Source organism: Manis pentadactyla, chromosome 4 (genome assembly GCF_030020395.1).
Source record: "Manis pentadactyla isolate mManPen7 chromosome 4, mManPen7.hap1, whole genome shotgun sequence".
Classification (NCBI taxonomy): domain Eukaryota; kingdom Metazoa; phylum Chordata; class Mammalia; order Pholidota; family Manidae; genus Manis; species Manis pentadactyla.
Genome location: NC_080022.1, coordinates 164443780 through 164471090, shown reverse-complemented (window position 1 = coordinate 164471090; position 27311 = coordinate 164443780). Strand labels below are relative to the sequence as shown.

Below are 27311 nucleotides of genomic sequence, written 5' to 3'. Positions count from 1 at the left end.
TGAGCTTATTGTTGTCTGGCCAATAAGGCCAATAAGACTTTAGAGAAGTATCAATGTGGCTGGGTTGTGAAGGGTGGGCCATTCTTCTAGTTGAAAAAGATGGAATGGAGGCTAAAGAAGAGCATTAGAGACCGAGCAAAGAGCAGATCAAATATGTCTTTAGGATTTTAGGCTGCTCAGTATAGCTCTCAATTCCCTGTCGTTCCCAGTGAGATTACCCAACGTGCTCCAGATAAACGCCCCGTTGCCCATCCCCTGGGAGAGTATCTACTCTTCTTAGCTTTCTGAAACTACTTTTCAGAGTTAAGTCTCCTAGTAGCTCTGTTTCTAGGAAATTTTGTCTTTGAAGACAACAGAGAAAGAAATCAATGACCTGCAGGGATCCATTTAACATTGAGACCAATTTAAAGTGGGAAAGGTACAAGGATAAATGTCTGTGTCCAAATTGGGTGTTTGCATACATGGCTCATGGCCAAATATTTCCCTCCAGAGAAGGATGAGTCTCTTTTTCTTTACCAATCCCAAAGTAAGGGTAATTGACATGAAGTTTTGTAGGCTCACTCAATAGTTTTTAACCCATTTACCAAAGCGGATCTTAAATTAAGAACAACAACATGGTTTCCTATTTTCTGAGTTGTATGGTGGTTATCACCCATCATTTCAGAAACACTGATGCAGTATGCAAGAGAAGAAGCCTTTGATTAGATTTCAATGGACATCTGTAATAGAATCTGAAATGGGAAAAGAAAGCAACACGGCCCTTTGATTCTACAAAAATAAAACCAATTTGCCTTGAAAGAACTTATCTCAATTTCTTTCTCTTTTCATATTTGCAGGTTAAATAGGATTAAGTCCCAATCAGCCGTTCATTATACACTTGCCAAATATGTAGACTTAGACTTGGCCAAGCGTTAGATCTTGTGGCCAAGTTGAGTGTCAGGTGCTTTGATATATAGGGACCTTCAGGAGCTGCTGGTTGGGTCATCTTTTCCTACTCAGAAAATGTATCTTTTTTCCCCTCATGATTTAAAACTCTGTCTCTCACATCGATAGATAGCATATAACTTTTGAGAATGCAGAGCATAGTCAAAGATACTGGAATGCATAATGTAAGACAACCTAAAAGAAATACATAAATTCAAAAGAATCTAAAATCAGTGGCTACTCCCTAAGTTCTAATTTTTTTTTTGATATTCACTTTAACTCCTATTTCAATTATGAGACCCCGTAAGATATGTGTTTTGCTACCATGGAGAAGATTTTTTTGAAACAGAGAAACTGCTGTTGGGTTGGCCAAACTCCAGTGATCAGCAAGTTTCCTAACTTGGTCACCTGGGCACTGAGATGTCAGAGTAGATAACTGTTTGATAGAGAAAATGAGAATGTATCAGCTACCAGAGCATGGTCAGATGGTCTTTATTGGATGGAAATAAAAATCTCTCTCTCTTTTTTAAAAATTTGGCACAAGAATTTTGGCTAAAATAAGACCAGGAGGATCTCTCTGCTGAGGCCTTGGTAAAGGGAAGCACAAGGGATAAGTGTATGTCTGTGGCCAGCTCACTGTACCCAGAGTCATTCTCTGTATTCATAACCTGTGAAAGGCCTGAAGGGACAGATTATAATTCAAAGCATGTAGATCCCTGGCTGTTTGATTTCAGACACAAAATTGGAAATGGGCTGATAAACACACGCAGCACACATTCTGCTCTCTTCCCTCTGTGTTCTGTTACACTGGGCTCCCAGAGCAGAACCCTGTCAGCTCTGGCCTAGAAGGATTCCCCTTTCCTCTCTGATGGGCAGAGTCCCGCCCATTGTCCCAACCAAGAGTCTCCCAAACTACCTCTATTTTTCTAGTGTGTTGGACAGCTAAAGTCTAGAGGGGCCTGGATGGGAGCAAGCTTGCATTTATTTAGCTGTCTTTCCATGGGCTTGGGGAGGAGGAGAAGGCTTACTTACACATGGAGGTCCCACATCCCTTTCGAGAGATCAGGTATGTGGTCATGATGCTCACAAAATCTTAGCGATAAGTGACACCACGGGTACCCCCAGGACATGGTGACTCCATCCCCACAATTCTGGGGTCTGGCTGAGGTCTGTCACCTATCAGAGCCTGTCTCTCTCTCTGCCTCCCTTTTAATTCTCAGCATTTTGAGTTCAAAACTCAATTCCAGTTTTCCTTAAATGGGAAAAATATGCATTAGTTATTGAAAGCTCAGACAGCAGGGCTTAGATTACCTGTCTTGCTGGCAGGGACTGTCTGAGGTCTGAGAGAATAGAAGGACATTCCTAATGTCCTAAGATCAGGCATTCTCATTCATATTTTGAGCTTCATGGACCCTTGGAGGAAACGGACAGCTTTGCTTTTAGGACAGAGCAGCTGGCAGCATTAGACTCTGGTCCCTGCTCGAGTCTTTCACTATACAAGGCTGTCAGCTGTAGGGCAGGGAAGTAGGAATTTGTGATCAGCAACTCATGGAGTTCTCATTCTTAATGATTTGGCAGTTTATTACTAATGATTCTTGGGTATTCTGAGCACTAATAAAACTAAAGATTACTTTTGAATATTAGCGGAGTTCTGTGTCCCTTTTAGAGATGGGTGGTAGCCATGTACATATGTTGCAGAGCGAGTGTCCAGCCCAGATTGCCTCTTTTGGAAATTGCTCTCTTCTGCTTGAAGAGCCTAGGCTTGTGCTATGTGACCTCAGCCTCTTAAGCACATACAGCTGATTGGGCCAGGGTGGACGCCTAACCCAGGGAGATTGTTATGGACTAAGTGTTTGTGCCCCTTCCCAAATTCCTGTGTTGAGATCCTTCCCTGCAATGTGATGATGCTAGGAGGTAAAGCCTTTGGGAGGCAGTTAGGATTAGAAGAGTCCATGAGGATGGTGCCCTATGAATGGGATTAGTGCCCATATAAGAGGAATGAGAGAGTTTGCTTTCTCTCTCTTTCCACCATGTGAGGATACGATGAGAAATTGGCTCTCTGCAGTCTGGAAAAGGATTCGCACCAGAACCTGGTCATACTAACATCCTGATCTCAGACTTTCAGGCTCTGGAACTGTGAGAAGGAAAGTTCTTTGGTTACAAGCCACCTAGTTTGTGTACTTTGCTATAGCAGCCTGAACTAAGACAGGGACTATGATACATCAGCTAATCCATTATTTCTATTGGTAAATTGAGTAAGAGGCTATAGAGACTGGCTGGGCCAGATGGTACTGGGCAAGCGTAAGTCACACAATCTTGAGGCCAGAGCTGGTGCTAAGGCCAGCCAGACCCCTGGGCAAGCTGCAGGTGTTGAGGAGAGACTAGATCCTGCCTGGAAGCTATCTTCGGAGACCAGGAGCAGAGAGAAGCAGAGATGCAAGAGCATGAGGTCCAGGGGGAGTGCCCTCAGTCCAGTGTGGCCCAGTCTCCTGTCCCTGAATGCTCGAGAGCTTACTACTGTCCTAGAATGTCTCCATCTGATTTGAGTGGGTTTCTCTTCCTTGCAAACAAACAACCCCTGACCATAAGAATGTCCCCTGATGGCCACAGGTGACTCATCACAGGGCCAGGAATAGTCCAGGTGGGCCCGATGTAATTACAGGGTCTTTATAAGAGGGAGGCAGGACGGTCAGAGTCAGAGCAGGCAATGAGGTGAAGCAGAGGTTGGAGCAATGTGCCTTGGAGGTGGAGGAAGGGGCTGCAAGCCAAAGACTACAGGTGGCAATGAAAAGCTGAAAAAAGCTGGAAATGGATCCTCCCTTCAGGACCTCCAAAAGGAACCAGTCCTACTGACACCTTGTGCCCAGTTCAGAGGTCTGACCTTTAAAAGTGTAAGAGAGTAAGTCTGTGTTGTTTTATGTCACTAAATTTGTGGCAGTTTGTTACAGCAGTAATAGGACACTAACACAGTTGTGGTCTCATAAACCCTATTTTTACAAGCAAGGAACTCAGTGAGGTTGAGTGACTTGCCCAAGGACATACAGCTAGCAAGTCGTGGTCCCGAGGCAGGCAGATGCAGAGCCTCTGTGTGTCTGATTTTGCTGCCTGCAGACTCTTCTTCCCTAAGCCCATCTCTGAAAACCTTAAAGGCTCAATCTGTGTCCAGCAGGTTGATGCAGGGCTACCTGGAGCCAGGCGATACGCAGGATGACCTCTCAGCCTTCCTTTGAACAATGCCAGGAGGTATGTTTTTGCTGACTGTGCAGAAGTGCTTGCAGCCCCCTGCGGCCCCCATGCTGGGCCCTCTCAGTGAGATTTGGCATCAGGGTGTCTTAGGCGCTTGCTTCTTTGACGATGCAGGAGTAGGTCTGATTTATTATGGTGCATTCCACAATTTCATGCCAAATGGTTCAATTACCATCACCCTCAGTGCTCAGGAGAGGTTTCCTGCTGCTTCACAAAGATGAGACCCGGGGTGGCCTGGAGCACGAAGGAAAATTTCACCCTATAATTTATTGGAGGGGAAAGTGGCATTTCTCCCACTTTGGAGTAGTTAGTCACCACGTATAGGAGAAGAGGGAGAAAAAAATCTTCCTGTTTCCCAAGTGAGCCAGGATTTAATGAGGGAATAAAAGCAATGTTTTATTTTCCCTGGCTGCCTCTTGCTTCTCAGCTCAGGGTTACTTCCACTCTGTTGAAAGGAACGAATGTTTATTGACTTCCCACTAACCTAAGAACAATGGTTTCCATTTATTAAGCACTTACTATGTGCCAGGCCCTGTGCTGGGCAATTTACAAATAATCCTTAAACTAAGACTGCAAAGCTCATTTCATACATTGGGAAACAAAGGCTCAGATAAATGAAGGGATTTGCCCCCTAATACTGAACCTAGAATTCAAACCTAGGTTTTTCTGAATCTGGAGTGTTTGTTCTTTCCAGAAGTGATATCTTTTTAATTTGGGCCTTTTTTGCCTGCTTCTATACATCCTGTAGGTCTCAGTCAGTAATGCTGTCTTCCCTGACTCAAGTCCAGGTCCTCCTTTGTAGTGGCCACTTGTCCACTCAGTGCTGTTTCACACTCTATTGTCATTGCTTGTCGCCTTTGTCCCCACATACCATAGACCCTTGAGGGCAAAGCCTTTGTCTTCTTCACCATTACACGCCAAGTGCCCAGCACAGAGCAGGTGCTCAGTAATTGCTTGTTGAATATAAAAATGAATGAAGAGCACACACACTCACACAAATGCTGTCCCTGAAGATTATCATGAACTTAAGCTATTTGGGAAAGGCATTATAATTTGCAAAATGCTTTCAAATATTATCAGTTAAAAAATATGAACTAATGAGAGGTGGTACAAATGACTCATTATGTTGCTTTTATTGGAATAACTTACTGATGTTCAGCTAAACCTTGAAATATGTATTATGCCACATGCAAGAATATTCCCTAAAATCATCAAATTGGTATATCTAATGCTGACATTCCCTATAGATTGGTGCAGAAGGGCTGTAAAAACATTGCTTTCTTCCCAGAGTGTATCTGGACTTTCATTTTCAAACCAACCTGTTGGATGTGTTCATCCTATTCTCTCACTCCCATTTCTGGCTCAAAATTTATTCCTCAGGGCCCGTTTGAATGCAGGCAACTTAAGGGAAAGGACTCTCTTGTTCACAGCTGTGTGTGCCTGCCACCCAGGACAGTGCCTGGCTTATGGGAGGCTCTCAATTAATATTTAATGATTAATATAGTGAAAGGGTCAGAGAGGGGAAAACGGCCCTTGCAGGGACCATGGCTGGAGAGGGGGGAGCCTGTTGGTATCTGGCTCCCTAATATAATGGCCGCTGCTTGCCCAGTTTATCTCCTACTCCCAGTCTACCAAACCAGGCAGAATCACCCACACATCATGCCCCATAGTCCTTCACACCTCCCAAACAAGTTCTTAATGCCAGAGAATGTTCCAGGCAATCATCCCAGTCCTCCCTCATTACTCACTTCATTTTGTCTGCTGGTCCCAAGCACCTTGACATGGACACAAACTCGAGTGCTCAGCTTTGATCCTGGCCCATGGTCTTTCCTTGGAGCCAGAGTGCCTGGGATTGAGTAAAAGATTCACCTCCTGTCTAGCTGTGTGGCCTTGAGCAAGTTCCTTAACCCCTCTGCTCCTCAGTTTCTTCATGGGTGGAAAGAGGATAATAGCTGTGCCCCCAGAGGGCTATTGAGATGAGACAAGCTAATATGTACAGAGTAGCTTAGACCAGCACCTGACATGCTGCAGGCACTACGTCCCTGTGTGCTATTGTTGTTACTATCAGGCTGTGCTTCTTGGGCTCTCAGGGCACAGAGAGCTGCAGAGTCCCAGCACAGGATGGAACCCTCAGCAGCACCCATGATATCTGCAGCAGCGTGGATATGTGGGCTGTTGGCAGAAAGAAAGGCTCCCCCACAGCCAACCATGAAGACACTGAGTCCAGAGGGGAAAAGCTGTTTTCTTGCTGCTCCATCTGCACACCTCTCAGTCCATGCTGAACTCTCATCGCTGATGCCAGGGAGGCGTTTTTTCCTCTCTGACTGCCTTCCTTCTTCTTCGCTTCCCAGTCTGGGATCCTCCTAGTCTTTTGGGGCTCTGGCTTCTCACTGGCTCCATCCTGAAGGGCCTCGTCAGAGCCCCACCCCCGGTATACCAGGTCCTGTGGAGTCATCAGAGTGAAGTCTCCCTAAGACCAGAAACATTTGCTTTGCCCTTATGTACAGCCCCTCACAGGAGAGCCCTGGGGGCATTGTTATCCTAGTAAAGCACCCACTCAGGAAGGGGTGAGTATGGGAAGAATAGAAGGAGGGAGCAGGGAAGGCAACCCTTTCCCATCTCACAGAGCCCAGGACAACATCTTTCCTGGGGGTGGTGTGGGGGGATGCTGTCATCAGCCTTGACCAAGTGAATTGTTTGGGATCGAGTTGCACCCTGGAGTTTAATTTCAAACCATGCAGCTGGAGCCTGACTCCACTACTAAAAGCCACCTGTTCTCATCTCCATGCAGACCCTGATGGAGAGAAGCATTAATTTATAAGCAGGGCGCCAAGTAGCAGACGTGTGTCAATACACTACTTTCAACTCGGGAGAGGAAATAAATCTCATTTTGGAATTAATGTCATAATTGACTTTAGAGCATATAAACTTGTTATGTCAGTGATCACCTGGCAAAGTGAGAATGTGATGAACAGGTATGGGTTGCACATTGGACATTTTGCTCACTGCCTTCTCTTCCCCATCTCAGCCTCTTCTCCCCCATCCTGCGGATGGCTGGCCTGAACCCAGGAGAACCCGTCTGTTTTTAAGGATACCCCGGGAAAAGGTATGCAAAAGTAGTTTTGATGCCTCAGCCTGCTGTTTGAACTGTTGGTCTAGCCGTAAAGTCATGCCCTCCATCTGACTTGCATCCCGCATGCCGTGCCCTGGGTCTATTTCTGTTAGTTTCAGATTGGTGAGATGAACAGCAACAGAACCTTTTAAAGGCTCTGGGAGTGGTTGTCTTGTGGTCTGTCCCTCCCTAGACACATCCACAACCCATGACCTCATGTCCCCTCCCCTGTGGCACCATGATCCATACCACTTCTCTTCTTAATTACGCCAGCGAGTGGTACCGGGAAAGTCGGATCCTGCTGATGGGAAAATGGTGTGAGCTGTGATGAGAAGCAAACCACTAAATTTTAGCAGTCTGAATACCCCTGGCTTTGCAGCTTGGTCTGATTTATTTATGGGCTGGCCTCTGTCACCTGGAGTACAGCATTATATCAGCCAGCATGCTGAAGGTGCCCCCAGTGGTTTATGGCTGTGTTAATGGAGTTGTTACAGGCCCTGGTGAGCTGAAATTTATCAAGGCCCAAGTTCTTCCCTGTGTAGCTGGTGTAAGATATACTTAACTTCTGTTAACAACTATAGTAATAATAATAATAATAATACCAATAGCAATAATAAAATAGCTCATGTCTGCTAAGCTTTTACTATGTGCCTGGCACAGATGTTAATGCTTAACATACATTATTTCATGCTCTTCAAACTATCTTGTAAGGCAGACATTATTCAGTCACTAATTTACAGGTGAGGAAGCTGAGGCATGTTGATGTTAAGAAGTGCCTAGGACCACACAGCTGGTAGGAGATGAACCTGGAATTTAAACCCAGACAGTATGAATCGAGGGTTTTTATTATATTTCAAAAAATTTTTTCAATGGGCATTGTTCTGAGTGCCTTACTTGCTCCCTGAACTAATAGCCTCTGTGGACATAAACAAAGGGATGACCAAAATGAGAACAAGCACCACTTTCTGACAGCGGGAGCATTGGCCACCACAGCTGTTCACTGGCACTGCTCTGCCAGCAGCCACAGGAGGACGGGGCGCCCTCACCTTGGCACTGACATGGAGAGGCTTCTTACTCTCAGCATACTCTGACTTGTGCATGCATGTGAGTGTGTGTGTGCACGTGTGTTTGCAAGGGCAGCTGCAGTTGGCATGGGAGCCTCCTGGGCATGTCCTGGCTGAGAGTGCCTGGTGCACCTGGCCTTTGCCCACTCAGTCCCACGTCCTTGTTCTCTAGTGTGGGTTTCTGGAGCTCCTTTGGGCGAGTAGGCCAGGGGCAGCAGGCTCAGGTCATTCCCCACCCACATTGCGTGGCACCTCCATACCACGTGCTAATCCCAGCCTCCTGTAGGTTCCTCATATGTGGGTTTAACCAGCCCTTTCTTGGGGATCACTGGGCTCAGCTGGGGAGGCAGGGAGCATGCCTAATAAAAATAAACCAAAGGATTAAGAGACCCATTTGTTCCTAGGCCAAGCTATAGTCAATTGGTGACTATTAATACAGCTAAAGGAAGAGTGAGTCCAATAGTAGGGAAATGGGTTAAATGAATTATGGCACATCCTTATAATGGGCGCCATGCAACCATTAAATTAAGGAGAAGAATATTTGGCAACATGAAAAATAGTTTGCTATGTATTATTTAGTGAAGACAATGTCACCAGAAAGCATGTACATGATCATTTGTATGAAGGCACATATGTGTGTGTGTGTGTATATATATATGTATGTTTTACCATACGTAGAAAAAAGGTGGATGTTTATACTCCAAAATATTGACTGTGGTTATCTCAGGGTGGTGGGATTGTGGATGATTCAGAATTTTTTTCTTTATTGTATTTTTGAAGTTTTCTATAATGAACCTATATTTGGATAAGATAAATATTAAGAACAATCCATTCGAAAGGAGGTATTTAGTGTCAATCCTAGGAAAATGGGTAGCCAGAGAAAGAACAGAAAGGTGCATTCATTATACAGCCTTGTCTTGGTCACTGAGATCTGAGTTTGGGACCACGAGAATTCCAGGATATTTTGTGTCCGGAAATGGACCATAAACTGGGCTTCACCTTAGCTTCCCAACTTCCGTGGCTCTGACTTCATACTCACTGGGATTTCTAATTTGAATTTTGTGTGCCCTGATATTGGGAAGAGGTTAGTTAAGGGATTAGAACGTTCTAGTTACAAGAATGAGGAATGATGTCCCGCATGAGAAATAGGCATTTTGGCATTCTGATTTATAACTAGTCCATTGTGAACTTGGTTAATGGGAGTCTGTCCCGAGTGATTGGTTAATCAGCTCTTGGGTCTGCAAGCTAAGGACCAGACCCAGGGTTGTGGTGGTGAGACTGAGGATCTTTCTGGCCAGAGCTGGTCAGCTGGCCTTTCCCTGGCAACATCTCTCCTTGAGAGAGAGTTGAACTTGGAACTGGGTGGTCCTGTAGACAACACCTAGCTCTTGTTTTAGCAGTGTGATGTTAAACTGCTTACTTACCCCCTCTGAGACTGGTCTTTGTCATCTGTAAAGTGGGCATAAGCGTACATCACGGAGTTCCTTTGGGGATTAAATAAAATCTGGAATGTAAAATTCCTAGTATCTTGTTGGCACATAACAGTGGTTAGTTCCCTTCTTGTTTTTCTTCAATGTTAGGGATGGCAGGAGTAACAGAGAGTAATATCCCTGGTATCCCTGAGCTTGGATCCGGACAGCTCTGTTCTTTGCACATGTTGACACAGTAAAACCAGACCACAGCTCAGGTCTTTTTGTTACCTGCTGTAGATTCCACTCCACTATGATCAATCTAGGTCAATCTAGAGTGGGGTTTGCAAATTATGGCCCACGGGCCAAATCAGGCCCAATGCCTGCTTTTGTAAGTAAGGTTGCTGGAAAACAGCCACACTCATTCATTCACATATTGTTTGTGGCTCAACAGCAGAGTCGAGTTTGTATGGCCCACAAAACTTGATTTCTACTATCTGGTGCTGTACAGAGAAAGTTTGCTGATCCTTGGCATAGAATCCCATTGCCTTCCTGGTGGGAGGAATTTCGGAGTGGGAATCTCAGAAGCAGGAGTAAGACAACCCTTGGAAGGTTGAAGAAGAGAACGATTTAGGAGAAAACACCAGCTTCTAGGGAGAGGAGGCAGAGGAATGAAGGGAGACCTGGCAATAGCCCCAGCGACAAGCCAGGAAATATTAGGGAATCTATAAATCTGCTCCCTTTAATTCCTGTGTTTCTTTGGGAGATGCAAAGCTGTTTGCAGAGATTATGAGAAAATATGTGTTGAATGTCTGGCAAAAGGCCAGGTCTCGAGATGCTCCTTTGGAAAGCCTGGCTGGCAACAGGCCTCTCATCTACTATTTGTCTTCCCTGCTCTGGGCTCTGACTTTAGGACCCAGGACTTGATGTGTTCTGGAAATCCATCATCTTCTATAGCTGATTGGTCCCCGAGCCCTGTATGCTCTGACTCCTTATGTTTACCTTCAGTCTGTCCCTTCCTCGCCATCTCCACTGTCATGATCATAGTTCATGCCTCGTCACCTCTCACTAGGATTATTGTGATAACATCGGCCCATCCACCCATCCAGCCGTCCTGAGTACCTGCTATGTGCCAAGTACTGGGCTGAGCTCTGTGATCGACTGTATCATGTGCAGCATTCTGTCTTTAAGGCCTCACTAGCCAAGGGTCTTTAATAACTGAGTTTCCTCTTCTAGCCTCACTTCTGCCCAGGTTCTCCTTCCTCCCTATTTGCAGAGTGCTCTTTTGAAAGCACACATTTGATTCTGCTATTCCTCTAGTTAGAACGCTTTAATAATTTCTCAGTGCCTATAGGACCGAGTCCAAAGTCCTTAGTGAGGCATTTAGGCTCCTTTGCAAATTGATCCCTACTTATCTTTCCATTTTCTCCCATGCATATAAATATTAGTGAACAATTCCTAGTTATAGTTCAAGCCCAACATGAGGTTTCATGCTTTTTCATGCTGTCTTAGTCAGGGTAATTAATGCTAGGCTCTGCTGAGGTAACAAATAAACCCTGAAATCTCAGGACCTTAACACAATAAAATGTTATATATTGCTATATACAGTCCCATATGATATTCCTGGTTGGGTGGCTTTCCTGGGTCACTCTCTTCCAAGCAATGACACAGGGATCCAGGTTTCTATCTCTGAAAGCGACCACAAGCTCATCCTGGAGTCATCCAGACAGCAGATGAGCGGATTAAAGTGCATGGAGGGCTAGGAGCCAGACCTTACATCACTTCTGGTCCCATTTCATTGGCTAGAACTCAATCATGTGGCTTCAGTTAACTTCAGGGGAGGCTGGGAAATGTGGTTCAGCTGTGTGCCCAGGAGGATGAAGAAAAGGATTTGGTAAATGAATAGGTTGTCTCTGTTATTCAAATCTTTGTGTGTCTTTGTCCTTGCTGTTTCCTTTGCTTTGAGTCTCTATCCCTTGCTTCTCTGGGCATGTGGACATCTTCCTGTCCTTCCAGGCCAAACCTAAACATCACCACTCCTGGGAAGCCTTTCCTAGTCCCATGTAGGACCCCATTCCTATCTTTGCTTTCAGTATTGTTAACATTGATCAGATTTTTCTATGTGCCAGACCCTATTCTGAATATATTACATATGTTAACCTTTATGATCCTCACACACTCTGTGAGGTAGGTACTATTATTCTCCCCAGTTCAAAGATAAGGAACCTGAGGCTTATTGGATAAAATAAATGTCCAAGGGCTTTGTTATATCACACTTCATTGTACTGATCTGTTTTCCAGTCTGTCCCTCTTATGGGGCCACGAGCTCCTCACAGGCAGGATCCTGGTTTTATTCATCTTCTATACCTGAAAATAACATGTCTGCAGGAACTATTTATTGTATGAAGAAATGTTGCCATTTATATATTTATTGATCAGTGAATTTATTTTATACATATTCATAATGAGGTATGCTCCACAAATGTTTATTCCCTGGTTGGTTTAAGAACTGAGTCATCAGTAAGTGATGGATGACCAGCTAGACATTCCAGTGGTTTGCAGATGCTGTAGCAGAAATCTGCTCCTGACATAGCATTTGCCTTGCACGCTGTTCTCTCTGGGTCATTGTGGGCTTTGTGTGGTGATCTTCCAACAGCTGGGCTGCACTGTGATCCGTCACATGCCAAGCTCAGACGCATTTGCTTTTGACCCCCAAACTTGAGATGAATCAGATGGCACATGCCTTTAACTTGACCTTTGGGAAAACTTTGATTCCATCATTTGCTAGGGTAGACAACAGCACTTTTTGGCTCAAAGAACCAGCAGTGCACTTAAACGGATCCAAATGAGCTGAGCCTGAAATGTGTGCTAACTCTTGAATGAGGTGTTGATGAAGTGGAGATGAATAAGGCATGTATGGTTCATGAATTGTAAGTGCTCAAAGCCTGGAGCTGAAGAAGGAGATAGATCATCAATAATGCTTGCAGGATAGGGTTGCCGGGAGGTGTAAATGAGGTAGTGCAGCAGGTAAAGCACAGAGCTTGGTGCTGGACACATTAGAAAGTGCTCGCCCAGTGCTAGCTGTTGCCTTATTTTGAAGACGATACACTGTGATGAATGTTATCTTGGTGATGTGTACAAAATACTTTTGGAATACAGAGAATACAGTTATGCCTGGGTAGTTCTGGAGACACACACAGGGGAAGTGAGGTTTGAATGACTTCAGTGCATGAGTGGGAATGCTTTGGATAAATAAGACAATGGTGAGGGTGGGCATTGGCATTAGAGGCTCAGGAAACTAGGGATTTGAAAATAAATGGTTTTCTTTAAGGATAACAGATAGCTTTGGTAAGACTTTAGTAACACTTTTAGTAATACTTTAGGGTGATGTATGCAGGTGGTGGTATCTGAGAATCACCAGCTTGTAGGATGCATATGCATAGTGGGTACTTTGGGAGAAAGGAAAGGAAATGAAAAATATGGTGTGGTAGGCAGAATATGTTCCCCCTGCTCTTAAATGCCCACATCCTAATCTCTGGTACCTGTGAATGTGTACCTTACATGGCAAAGGGGGGTTAAAGTTGTAAGTGGAATTGAGGTTGTTAATCAGCTGATCTTAAAATAGGGAGATGACCCTGGATCATCCAGGTGGCCTCAGCGTAGTCACAAGTGTCCTTAGAAGTGGGAGAGGGAGGCAGGAGAGGGAGTTACAGTGATGCCGTGTGAGGAGGACTCCGCTCTCCTTGAACTCACTGGCTTTGAGGGTGGAGAGAGGAGCCACGAGCCAAGGAATGTGGGCGGCCTTGAGAAGCTGTAAACAGAAAGGGAATGGATTCTCTCTAGTCCCCAGAATGGAGCACAGCACTGCTGACACCTTGCTTTTCATCTGGTGAGACCTGTGTTGGACTTCTCACCTCCAGAACTGAAAGACAACAAATTTATGTTGTTTAAGCCACCAAAGGTGTGGTGATTTGTTACGGTAACAGTGGGAAACTAATACAGATCAGGAGAGAATGAAGGAGAAGAGTCCGAGTGGTGGGCCAGGTCAGGCTTGGAAAGCTTCATAGGTTATATTCTTTTTTCCTATAGGTCAGAGATTCCAAAAGTGGGTCTGAAGCATGTGCACGTGTTAGCCAGATAAAACAAGCTGGCAGGAGAGCAACGAGGGCATTATAGGCATGGTTGAGAACAGCAGCATGGAGGGGCGAACAGCGCGCAGGGGACCATGGAGGGGCGAACAGCACGCGGGGGATCAGAAACAGGTCTGTGTCGCTGGACGGAAATGTGAGGTGGCAGAGGGGTGAGGTGAGGCTGGAGGGGTAAGAATCAGGTTATGAGGCACCTGATCATCATTCTAAGAAACTGGGGCTGCCCTTAGCCTACGGTTAGTGCTTTTCAGAGTTTGACCCCCATACTCTTTACCTCAGAATCATCTTAGGTGCTTGTTAAAAATTCAGTGTCCCCTGATTCAGAGCCTTTGAAGGGGACACCCAGAATTCTACATTTTAGAGAAGCTCTCAGGTGATTCTCGTGCACACCGAAGTGGAGAACTGCCACTTACAGAGACAGGGGTCAGTGACGAATTTTAAGTGGTGGTGTCACTGAATCTGTGGTTTTGACAACTCGCCCTGGAGTGGAGTGGAGGGAAGATTAGATAAAAGAAAGGAGACCATTTGAGAGTCTCTTGAAATAATCCTGGTGGAAACCAAGTACGACCTGGCCCCAGTGGGGGTAGCCAGGTTGCAGAGGCCTGAGGAGCTGGCCGCAGAGGCAGGAGCACCGGCAGGCAGGGAGCGCTCAGCTGGGGCCTTAAACGGCTAGTTCTGGACTAGAAAAGGCACCAGGCATGGATGCCCCTGACGGATGGCGGGGCACATAGGTTAAAGGTACTGTGGAGTAATGGTCTTTGGAAGATGTTATAGGCAGCAAAGGGATTTCTAAGTTGACAGAACTCAGAAGTCAGACTCAATCTCAGTGTCTAGGTCACATAAAAATAATACTTCGGGGTGTGCATGCAGATGGTGGCATCTGAGACTCACCAGCCAGTAGGATGTGTGCACACATGTGCATTAGGGAGCAGAAGATGTCTTCTTCACTTAGAAAAGGGAAGATGCTTATAAAAAAGGCCAGAGACATCCCATGTGCCCAATGAGGACAATCAGAATGAGGGTGATGCAGAAGTTCCCAAGTGGTTGGCTTTGAGTTCTCTTCCTTCCCTACCAAACCTGGTCTCCTCCCTGGATATATCTGCTGTTCACAGTTTGGTGTTTAGCCTCTCAGACCTTCTATGCATGTATTCTTAGGAAAATACATAGTTTTATTTCGCAAGTGCATGTGTTTTTTTATGATCTATTTAAGGAATTTTCTTTAAATTAAATATTTCCCCCAGTTTTATCACAATATAACTGACATATAACATTGTATTAATTTAAGATACAACACTGATGATTTGGTTTATGTATATATTGTAAAATGATTAACATCCATCGCCTCACATAGTTACAATTTTTTTTCTTGAGAATTTTTAAGATTTACTCTCTCAACAACATTAAAATATGAAACACAGTATAAATAATTATAGTCACTATTCTGTACATTACATCCCCAGAACTTATTTATCTTGTAACTGGAAGTTTGTATCTTTTGATCAACTTCACCTATTTTCCCCAACCTCTACCCCCAGCCTCTGGCAACCACGGATCTGTTCTTTGTTTCTGTGAGTTTAGTTTTTTCAAATTCCACATATAAATGAGGTCATACAGTTTTTATTTCACTGTCTGATTTATTTCACTTAGCATAATGCCCTCAAGGTCCTTTCATGTTATCACAAATGGCAGGATTTCTTTCTTTTTTTTATGGTTTTATTTATCTATCTGTCTGTCTATTATCTATCTTCTATCTCACAACTTCTTTATCCATTCATCTGTTGATGGGCACTTAGGTTATTTCTATGGCTTGGCTATTATAAATAATCCCAGTGCATTATTTATACATGGGGAAGCACATATCTCTTCATGATAGCTATTTCATATCCTTCAAATGTATACTCAGAAATGGAATTGCTGGATCCTATGATTGTTCTATTTTTAATTTTTTGAGTCACTTCCATACTGTTTTCCATAGTGGCTGCATCAATTTACACCCCCACCAACAGTGCACAAGGTTCCCTTTTCTCCACATCCTCGCCAACATCGACAGGCATTCTAACAGGTGAGAGGTGACATCTCACTGCGGTTTTGACTTACATTTCCCTGATGATTGATGATGTTGAGCACTTTTTCATGTACCTTTGCTCACTTGCGTGTTGTCTTCAGAAAGAGGTCTATTCAAATCCTCTGCCTATTTCTAAAATTGGATTTCTTTCCTGCTGTGGAGTTGTAGGGATTATTTATATATTTTAGAAATTAACCTCTTATCAGACATATGATTTGCAAATATTTTCTCTCATTCCATAGGTTGCCGTTGCATTTTGTTGATGGTTTCCTTTGCCATGCAGAAGTGTTTTTGTTTGATGTCATTCTGTTTATTTTTGCTTTCGTCACCTTTGCTTTTGGTGCCAAATGCATGTGTGTTTTTTGCATGCATAGAATATTGTAAATAAACTACAAGTGGCTTTTTTCTTTTAGCAGTCTGTTCGGAGATGTTTCTATGTTAGTTTATATAGATCAGATTCCATCTTTTGAACTGCTGCATTTCCTTCAGTAGGGAGTTGCTGCTTTTCTACTTCATACCCCAGGCTGATCAAATGCAGAGCCACTTCCCTTGACCAGGCGAGACCACGAATGCCCTCATCCTTTACTACCCATATTTCCCCCAACACCACCCTTGTTCCCTGGGATCTTCATCTCGCTGCAGTTAAACCTCTTCCTCTAGAAACCAGCCAAGCCATATCTTTGAGATGCCACTTGGCTATATCTGGTGGAACAAGGGAGTTTGAAGTCTGCATTCCTGTTCTTGAAGAAAGCTTTCATGGGGAAAGACTGGGAATCCTATTTATGGCACTTGTGATAAACCATCACAACCATGGGAAAATACACAGTATATCTGGTACATTCCCATTTGAACTGAGCAATCCTGTTTCTATTTCTTTACCACTTCCTTTGTTATAAGTCCAAGAATCTGCTAGTAGATGAAAGTTCTTTATTGGAGAGAGACATCTCTGGGAGAAAAAGGAAAAGTACTTGATAAAGGATATCATGATGTGGAAAAATATATTTATATTTTCAGCGCTGGGAAGAGGTGTTAAGGTTACAGCAGATTTGTCCCAACCACTTCTCTTTACTCAGACATCAACGTAGGTTCTTGTAACAATACTAGCCAAGGAGATGAGATACTGCCTGAAAATAATTGGAGGGTCTAAGGGACCCACGGGATCAGGGTCGCTAGAAAACTCTGGCTTCCCCACCCACATGCTAATGGAAGAGTTGTGTGGGGTTTAATGTAATTGAAACAGAAAGGAAACCACTGAAAACCTGCTGTTTCTATTTATTGTCTTGGTTTCTATGGAGAATGAGCTCTGAGGGGTAATTCTTCTAATGAGGTCTGCATGAGAAAAATAGTTGCCTGGTGGTCAGGGAGGAACTTGGCTTGGATGGAGTAGGTGGTGGCATTCAAAGGGCGATTTGAGTGGTGCTGTGTGATGAAGGGAAGGGGAGCAAAACAGAACTTGGTTTTATTAATAGTAATGATAATAGTAAAATAATAATATCTCATACTCACATATTTTTGAGCACCTGCTGGGTTCTTTTCCCTGTCTCACTTAATCTTCAGACATCAATGAGGTAGGCAGGGCAGAATTGTTTTCCCTATTTTACTATTGCAGCTCAGAGAGATGAAGTGAATTGCCTAAGGTCACATAGCTGGTAAGGGACAGTGCCCAAATTTGAAGAAAGGTCACGTGATTCTAACTTTGCCTTTTAATGCCTGTGTTATATAGGCTCAGATACAGAAATCCAAAATGAGGAAGGAGAAAGCATAGAGGGCAGCAGATTGGCCAGAGGGGGATCAGATTTAATTGCCTACAAGGTTATGAGTCATTGTTTTAGATTCTCTGGGTGCACTGCCGGGCAGGTGTGCAGTGTCACAGTTGAGGAGCCCTTTCTAGGGGCCTGCAGCATTTCATCACCCTTTCCTACCATTTGACACCTATTTGCTTCAGACCTCATGGCTCAGGATCCTTCAGTGTTGTCTGTTTTGTTTCTTAAGGGTCAGAAGAACACAAGAACTAAAGCATCTTGAAAGGGGTGTGTGACCATTCTGGATTAGAAGGAGGCCCTGCCTTGTGTGCTCTGAGACACTGTAGCCAGGGGAGCCCTCACGGTGCAGGAGTAGAGGCTCCTGTCCGGAGGGCTTCAAGTCCGAAGAGGGAGGAGGGACAGAGCAATGAGGTCATGAGCTTGGGATTTGGAGCAGTTCTGAGGTGATGAGTAAACAGTGGACGTGCAGGATCTGCCTTTGATGGTAGTGGCTGCACGACATGAGGGGTAGGATTGCTTCCTTAAAGGGCTGAGCAGGTGGACTGGGCCCGGGACAATGTTTAAACATGGCGTTAATTATGCCTGGTATCTGTACTGTGCTTTTCACATTCCAAAATGCTTCCACCTCAGCGTGCAATGTATTTGCTACATTGAACTGAAAAAAGGGGGCTCTGTGTTGCAAGTTACTCCTTGGAAGTTCATGCACATTACAGTGAGTTTGGAAGTCACTGACTCTGATGAGGTTGGCATGCACCTCAATTTCACTTTTTGCAATAACTTATTATCTTGAAACAAAATGGCAACAGGTATGTTGCTGTGACTGCACTGGGGCGAGTCTATAGTCCAGAGAACCAGAGGAATGTGCTGAGGCTGGCTCCCTCTTGGTAAGAGAGTGAGCAGGACGGAGCTGAGAATTACATTTGAAGTAAAAGGGGGACAAGAACTTCCTGGCACAGGCAGTCAGCAGAGGGATAATCTCTACCCTGGGACCACTTTCATCCTTAACTCCATCAGCCTTTCATCTGGGTCTCTCTTGTGACATGTTGAAGCGGAAATTCCTTGTTTGGGGGCCACCCAGGCCTAGTCCTCCTCCTTGGCAACAGCACCAGTAACTTCCTCTGGGCAGCGCCTCCTCCCTCCCTCTCAGGACACAGCTTTGGATGGAGATGGTGCCACTGTGGGTGTTGGGGGGAGGGGGAAGTGGGGTGAGGGGGTGGATTCCCCCCAACACCTCCCCCTGCCAATCAGACCATGGAATTCCTCTGGCCACAGGGATTGGCTTCTAGTGGTGATTCACTGGGCACATGGCCAGGACTCAGTGGGCACTACTTTCTGCTGCCTTGGACCTTGACGATGTGAGGATGGAAACTCTAGATGCCAGAAGTCACCTTGTCCCTGTGAGGGGAGATGGAATACTCAAAAGGGCTTAAGTGAAGAGAGGTTAATGTCAGGACTGTTTTCAGAGGCTTGGGAGAAAGCATGGCGAAGCATGCAGGGACTAGCAACCCTGCGAAGCCATGCGTACCCTTGGTCCTGAAGGGGCGAGGAGAGGGAACAGCGTTACCAGAACCTGCAAGAGCTGGACCTGGAAGAGGAATGTAGCCACTGCCAGGCTGACAAGGCAGAGAGGAAGTGTGGATGGTTTGGGAGGAAGTAAATACTTTGACTGCAACCTCCGCAAGCCTTCCAGTCTTCTGCTGATAACTGCATTGGCTGGGCACAGTCAAAGCCAGAGGTCAAGCCCAGGTGCAGAGCAGGGTAGAGAAGCAGAGAATGGATGGGGGGCAAGGGAGGCAAGTGGAGAAAACCAGCACAAAGCTGCTCTTGATGTCCTATTTGGTTTGGCTGTTAGGAGAGCCAATAATCCTCCTTTTTGCTTAAGCCAGGTTTGGGTGGCTGTTCTGTCATTTGTGCTGCAAGAGTCCTTTATAAAACGTAATGTTCCTAGGTGGATCTTACTGTGGTTAGTGGTTATCTCTCCCCTACTAGATGTGAACTCCTTGAGGGTGTGGATCATCCCCTCTGTTTCTGTATTTTCAGTGAAGCATCTGGCACAAAGTAGGTGCTCAGTAAGTCTTTGCTGAAATGAATAAAGCTGAATCCTGGCAAAGGGAATAGCTTATGCAAAGACATGAGGAATACCCTACCACAGCACACCACTGTGTTGGCATCCTGGGTGCTTTGTCCCTGCTGTGAGAGCAGAGAAGGCTTGACCTCTCTGAAGAGAAACTTGGGCAAGTGTGTGGGAGACTGGAAGGAAGCAGAGAGAGCATCAGTGTTCTAGGCAATGAGGAGTTACTCAGCCACCATGGACTCTGATGGGCAGTAGAGCCAAGGGGGAATTTCACAAGGGCAGTGAGGTGGTTAGCAAGAGATACTGGAGCAGAGCCTCAGAGTTAACGGGGCCAATAGAAATAATCTGATCGAATCCCCAACGCGGGAGATTCTAAGCATGGGCTGGAACTGTAAGTAAGGGAGGGCAGGATGCATGACTCTAAAGTACCAGCATAGAGTTGATGATCTAGCAATACATGCTAATATCTCAGGAGAAAAAGGAACTGTAAGCCAGGATGAAAAAATTCAGGGAAGGGTTCTGATTTGCCTGGCTGGGTCTGAAAGCCATCCCTTCTACCAATCACATAGGCCAAGTGGTCTCATGCTTCTTTCTGCACCAGTTACTAGTAGCAGTGGGGCAAAGGCTCCTGGGAAGCAGAAACTACATATTCTGATAAGTCTAACCATTTCAGTCAAATGGAGCCAATATCTGTATTTTGGTTTTTTGTGGATAGAATCGCAAAGATTGCATACCAGAGGGGGGTAGTTTGGGCTTCTAAGGTACTGTACAATGCTACAGGCAAGAAAGATGTGAGTATTCTAAAATAATTGGCTGGAAAAAGGGAAGGAGCATAGTCAAACCCTGAATGCATTCTGGGCATTCAAATTATTATGCCCTAAAGCAGTGTTTCTCCAAGTGTGGTCTGGGGGTCTCTGGGGGACTCTGAGACCCTTTCAGAGTGTCTTCAAGGTCCAAACTATTTTCGTAATCATAGAGGATGTTATTTGCTTATTTCACTCTCATTGTCTCATGAATGCACGGTGGAGAAGGAGGGCAGAATGTTCCATGGACTGTCTGGTGTGTGATAATACTACAGATCGAATGCAGAAGCAGGTCTGAGAACTCAGCTCTTCTATGAGGCGAGACTTCAAAGAGATCTGCAAAAATGTAAAACATGCCACTCTTCCCACTATGTTTTTTGTTTGTTTTTGAAAGTAATTTTAGATGAAAAATTATTTCTGTGAACCATGCAATTGGTTTATTGTTATTTTTGAGATTAATATACAAATATTTAAAAGTTTTCTGTTTTAACTTCTAACATGGTAAGTATTAATAGACATCATCTACATAAACAAAAGCTCTTTGGAGTCCTCATTCATTTTTAAGAGTGTAAAGGGTCCTGGGACCAAAAAATCCCAGCACTTTTTTGAGAGTTGCTGCCTTCAGCTAGTGTTAAATCCCTGGCAATGAACAGGGGAAAGGAATTTGTATTTTTCTAGCTCGGATTTTTGTTGCTGTAGTTTGTTTTAATACTGAGGTTATGCTGAATGAATGATAATATTCACCATCCTTTAGAGACAACTCCATGCAGGGAATAGTGGGAAGATCATGTACAGAATTTAGACTGTCCTGTCTTTATCTTCCTGCTCCTCCAGGGCAAGGATCCTGTTCAAATTACTTACTATTTCTGAACTGCAATTTCTCACTGGTAAAATGTAGATGGTAAAGCTACCCATCTCCCCGGAATTTTTCAGAGATTAAATGAGGTGTTTGTGAAAGCATCTAGCCCGTTGCCAGGTAATAACAGTGCTCCATAAATATTAGGCCCCTTTCCCCCCTCTCAGATAGCTCACAGGATCAGTCACCTCAGAATCTCCAATGAGAGTTCTTGTCCTAAGTGGGTTCTCAAGATCTGCCTGGTTTCTGGGCTTTACTGGTCCCATAAGTCTCTTGCCCCAAATAATCAATTCACTGGCTCATGGGAACTTTTGTTTTTGCAATGCCAGTGCCACTGAATTATATTTCCTGGATTTGCTTACTCTTGGTGGATATAGTGAAGCCCCAGGGGACTTTTATATATAGATATATCTTCAGTAGATTTTTTATAAATGCCTCCTCCTTTTTCTTTGGGATCAATATTGGCTTGGAGGAGAGGGGAAACGACTCCAGCTGGAGAGTTACCTAGCAACTGTTGGAATTCAGGTAAAATCTGCTAATTAGATTGGTAGGAAATGTGGTTGGCCAGGAATTGCCTAGCAACCAGCAGTCTCCCCGTCCTCACTGCAGAGTTTTGCAGAGGGCATCCATACTGCCTCCAGAAGGGTTCCCCTAGAATTGCTTGCTTGTGGAAATTTGCAGCCAAATGTATTCATCCTGACGTCTCTTTCTGTCTCTGTCTCTGTCTCTCTTCTCTCGAACCTTCCTTTCTCTCTTTCTCTGGATCAATCAACCTGGCAGCTAAAAGAAAGTTGAACTTTTTGGGGAAGGCACAAAGGCCTAGTGGAAAAAGCATGAGTTCTGGGGCCAAATAGATGTGAATTTCAAAACCATTCTGTCATTACTGGTTTTATGAGTTAGAAGAGTGACCTCAGCTTTCTGAGTTGGTTTCTTCATCTGTGAAATGGGAGATCATAGAACCAAGTTCAGACGTCTATGGTGAGGTTTAAATTAAATAAGACCCAGACTGCCTGGCACATGGCGATACCAGACATTACTTTCTTCCACTCCCTGTCTTTACAAATTAGATATTCCTGACTCTGTATGGAGGCACTCAGAAGGATTAAAATACTAGAAATGCATGCCTAAAACATAGACATTACAGAAGAGTATATTACGGTTATTCATATATAATACCATATTTGTATAAATATATTAGGAACCACTTCTTCCACTGGGTCTTCAAAACCAGATATTTAGAAATGGAAAAACAGAACAAAATAAGTTCAAACATTGGTGAAGGGTTCTTTTTTTGCCACGCTATAGTAGATGCTGTCAGATCACCCATCTGTTTTTACATCAGAAACTTCAGGATGTTGTGGACAGGAAAGAAGTTCCTCAAAGACATGTCCAGGTCCTAAATTCCAGAATCTGTGAATATGTTCCCTTACGTGGTAAAAGGAATTTTGCAGACGTGATTAAGTGAAGGATTTTGAGATGAGGAGATTTGTCTTGGAATCTCATCTTCTCCTTATGAGGGAAAGTGGGAGGCAGGACAGAAGCAGAGATCAGAGAGGGGGTTGGTTTGAAGATGCAGCAGTGCTGGTTCTGGAGAAGGAAGAGGTCACAAGTCGAGGACTGTGGTGGCTTCTAGAAGCTGGAAAAGGCAAGGGAGCGAGTTTCCCCCTGTAGCCTCCAAAAGGAATCCCACCCTGCAAACAGCTTGATTGGCACCCAGTGAGATTCATTCCAGACTTTTCATCTTCAGAACTGTAAGATAAGAAAAACGTGTTGTTTTTAAACTAGTAAGTTAATTTGTCACAGCAGCAACAGGAGATGGATAAGATTCCTTTGAGAGTTGTGGGGGTTCAAATGCCTGGAAACTTGACCCCGCTGTGCTCCCATGGCTGCTCTTGACTACAGGAGATAAGTTGATTCTTTTCTCTGAATTTGTTTTTTTCCCCAACCTGTTTATTGAAGATCTGAGACTAAATCAGGTCTCTCTAGGCCCCTTCCAGTGTGCTTTTGTATGACTCTATGCTCCAGGACTGTCTACTGGAGACAGAGCGACTAAAATTGTCACTAGGTTATTTGGAGGACTTGTGTTTCTTCAACAAACTGGCACTTAAAAGGTGCCAGGTGCTGTGTTAATTGCTGGGCATATAAAGACAAATAAGCTGTTTCTGCTCTTTCAGAACTTGGAGTCCAGAGGGAGAGGGAGAGGAGAGGGTAAGATGCAGAGCTGGCCCCGGGGGAGCCATACGTGGTGGGGACAGGGCGAAGGCACTTGACTTGTGTGCATGTGTGACTTCCAGGAGAGGCGAAGGCTGAGGGGTGCCCAGCGGGAGGAGAGATGAGCGAGGGCTGCTTCCCCAGGAGAGACTGTGCAAAGGCCGGGAGACATGGAGTTGGCTGGCGGGTTATAGCAAAGAGGAAATGGGGCTGTACGCGTGGGGGAGGCATCAAGGGCTCGGGCTGGGGAGGAAGGCAGGACTCAGAGCCCGGAGCCCCTTGCAAGTCACACTGAGGGCAGCAGGGAGGCCCTAAAAGGTTTTCCGTGGGGCACGGCATGATGTCCTTTATGTGCTATGGTTCTTCTTCACTTTGATATTTTAAATCTGGGGAGAATATGGGATAAAGGGACTTGCCAATAAGTTAGCATTCCATGTAGATATTAAAAAATGTGAAGAACTAGAGAAAAATATGTCAGAGCATTAACTCTGGAGCCAAAACGCTTGGTTTTAAATCTTGATTCTGTCATTGGCTAGCCCTGTGAACTTGGGCAAATTGTTCAGCTCTTTGGCGCCTCAGTTTCCTATCTGTAAAATGGGGATAAATAGCAGAAATGCGTCAGAGTGTTGGATGCATATTATAAGATGTTTAGAATACTGCCTAGAGGACAGGTAATGTTCTCTAAGTCTTTGCTATTATAATTTCTGATAAGATCCCATACATTAGAATGCTTTGGAATATGACTCTCAAGCCACACTGGTGTGGGAAGATGGTTCTTGCAGACCATGTTTAAGGGCCTCATTACTGCATGTGATAAGGTTACCAAGGTGGACCTTGTGAAAATGCCAATCCTCTTTTAACTCTGTTTGGCAGCAAAGACTCCAAGGAGACCATTCAAGTGACACTCTGGGGTATTTCAGGAATGTTTTCTGTATCCTGGTATCCCCTGCTAGACAGGCCTGGCAGCGTGGCCCCAGGCAAAACTTGTGTGGGAGCCAAGCTTATCTTTGGCTTCCTCTACACTCCCTTAAGAGGCTCTGCCAGGCTGTTTGACCTTAGGCAAGGCACTGGCCTCTTTCAGGCCTAGATTCCTCTCCCATAAACAGGGCATAATGGTAATATTGCCTTTATCTAACTCAAAGAATTGTTCATTCATTGTATTAGTCACCTATTGCTGCCGTAATAAATTATACCAAACTTTAGCAGCTTAAAACAACAAACATTCATTATCTCTTGGTTTCTGTTTGTCATGAATCTGGGCCCGGATTAGCTGGGTGCCTCTGGTTTTCGGTCTCTCATGAGGTTATCATTAAACTGTGGATCAAGGCTACTGTCAACTCCAGGCTCAGCTGGGGCTGGAGAACCCACTTTCAGGATCACTAACGTGTCCTCGGTTCCTGTCTAAGTTTGCTAGGGCTGCCATGACAAAATACCACAGGCCAAGTGTCTTAAACAGCAGAAATTAATTTTCTCATAGTCTGCAGCTGGGAAGTCCAAGATCAAGGAGCCGGCAGGTCTGGTTTCTCCTGAGGCCTCTCTCCTCGGCTTGCAGTTGCCCACCTTCCAGCTGTATCCTCACGTGGCCTTTTCTCTGTGGGCACGCATCCCTGGTGTCCCTCCCTCTCCTTATAATGACAGCAGTCCTGTTGGATTAGGGCTGCACCCTTATAACCTCATTTAACCGTAATGACCTCTTTAAAGGCCCTATCTCCAAATACAGTCACACTGAGGAATTAAGACTTCAACACATGAATTTTGGGGGGCGCAATTCAGTCCATGATAATTTCTCATTATGTGGGCCTCTCTATGAGCTGTCTGAGTGTCTTCACTCCATGGCAGCTGGTGATCCTAGAGAGAGGCAGAGAGCAGTCCCAAAAGACATTCTTTTCGTAATCTGCTTTTGGTGGTGACTGCCCATCAATCCTGTGGTATCCTGTTGGTTAGAAGCAGGTTCCTTGGTTCATCTCATGCTCTCACAAGCATGCATACCACGAGGAGGGATCATCAGGGCCACCTTGGAGGCTGCTTATCACATTCATTTATACAGTGCAAAGCTACCAAGTACCTACTGTGTATCTCCGGTGATGCAACTGCAGATAAAACAAATAAGATTCTGTACATCCTAGAGCTTGCATTCTGCTAGGACAGATAGGCTATATCCATAGCCATACCTAGAGAAATATCTGTATCTCTTATCAACTTCTCTAGGTATAGATATCCATATATCTATATAAATATATGTCTGTTTGCAGAAGAAATAGGTCTAGATCTATCTACCTATCTACAGAAGTAGATGTAGATATAGTAGATAAAGAAGATACACCTACAGAAGAAGATCTAGCTCTAGATTTATCAATCTATGTAGAGAAGTAGATACAGATATAGATATTGATCTATCTACATTTAGGGTTAGGTAATGATCAGGGCTCTGTAGGCATATCTAGCAGGATAAGGGATGGTGTAATGGAGAGAGAGGTGCATCTATTCAAGTGGTCATGGACAGCTTCTCCATTAGGGTGATGGAGGCCTTCAGTAAGGGAAAGTGGGTATCTGGGGAAAAGCCTGTGCTGCTTTGCTGTAGGAATGAAGTGAAATTACCCATGAGAAACCACCTTGTCAGTGTAGAAGGGTCATGCAGCTGTAATGTGTTGTTATTATTCTTGACAGTTTTTTGCCTGCCTACCCATGCCCCCTTCATCCAGTCGGCCTTGTTAAGAGATTAGCTCACAAATGCTTAGAAGATTATTTGTCCAGAGTTATTGCCTTTTTTTTTCTCCCTGTAGAGGAAATATCTTTGTTGTTTCTTCTGATTACATAGTAATACATGCTCATTGTAAACAAATTCAAATAATACAGGCAATTAAGTTTTCAGAAGAGGTGCTTGGGACCAAGACAGGCCTTGACTAAAGAAGGGAATTAAAACATACTGAATGCTGCTGATCCTGGGTGCTGTTTAGGGGGAACATCACAGGTGGGCTTCCCCACAGTGAGAGCTGCATGTGATCACCACGGCTGTACAGATGCGGAAGGGGCGCTGTGTGCCCAGTGTCCACAGTGTTGGGAGGCAGACAAGGCCGTCCCCACCCGTGTGCCTCCTCGGCAGGGCGCTGCTCTCTATGAATGCATACTGCAGACAGGCATGGGCGAGATGTTATTTTGAGCAGAGGTGAGCAGGGGACCTGCCAATGCCCCTTTAGTGTTTACTTTCTTCCTCAGCCAGTTTCTGCTTCTTGTGAAAGGGGATTGGAGGAGATGACAGCCAGTCATTTACAGTGAGCACTATTTTCTGACTCAAATGACCTAGGGGTATTATCCCCACTAAGATGTCTTTTATTGTTCATAGAAAAGGACAGAAGAGAAATCCCTTAGTGAGGAGGGGTGATCATACTTCTTAATCTGCTATCCAATGGACATCATTAAATATGAAATCTTCTAGTAGGGCAGGAAGGCTTGACTTTACCAAATCATCTGGTCTCGCACACGCCAGCTCCTTTCTTTTAGAATAATAGCTAACATGTATTGTGCCTGCACTGTGTGCCAAGCACCTTTCTAAACTCTTTAGGAATTAATTAATTAAATCTCAGATAAATGTCTGGAAGTGGAATTTATTAGATCAAAGATTTGAAAACAAAGTAG

General features: G+C 44.6%; 1 long non-coding RNA gene across 1 annotated transcript in view; it reads left to right on the top strand.

Annotated features, from left to right (window-relative positions):
• The window catches only part of LOC130683561 (uncharacterized), a 186459-nt gene that overhangs the window by 27186 nt on the left and 131962 nt on the right, over positions 1-27311 (top strand). The window contains exon 2 of the long non-coding RNA XR_008997342.1: positions 7199-7276. This is a non-coding gene — a long non-coding RNA (uncharacterized LOC130683561). The remainder of the gene's footprint in view (positions 1-7198; positions 7277-27311) is intronic.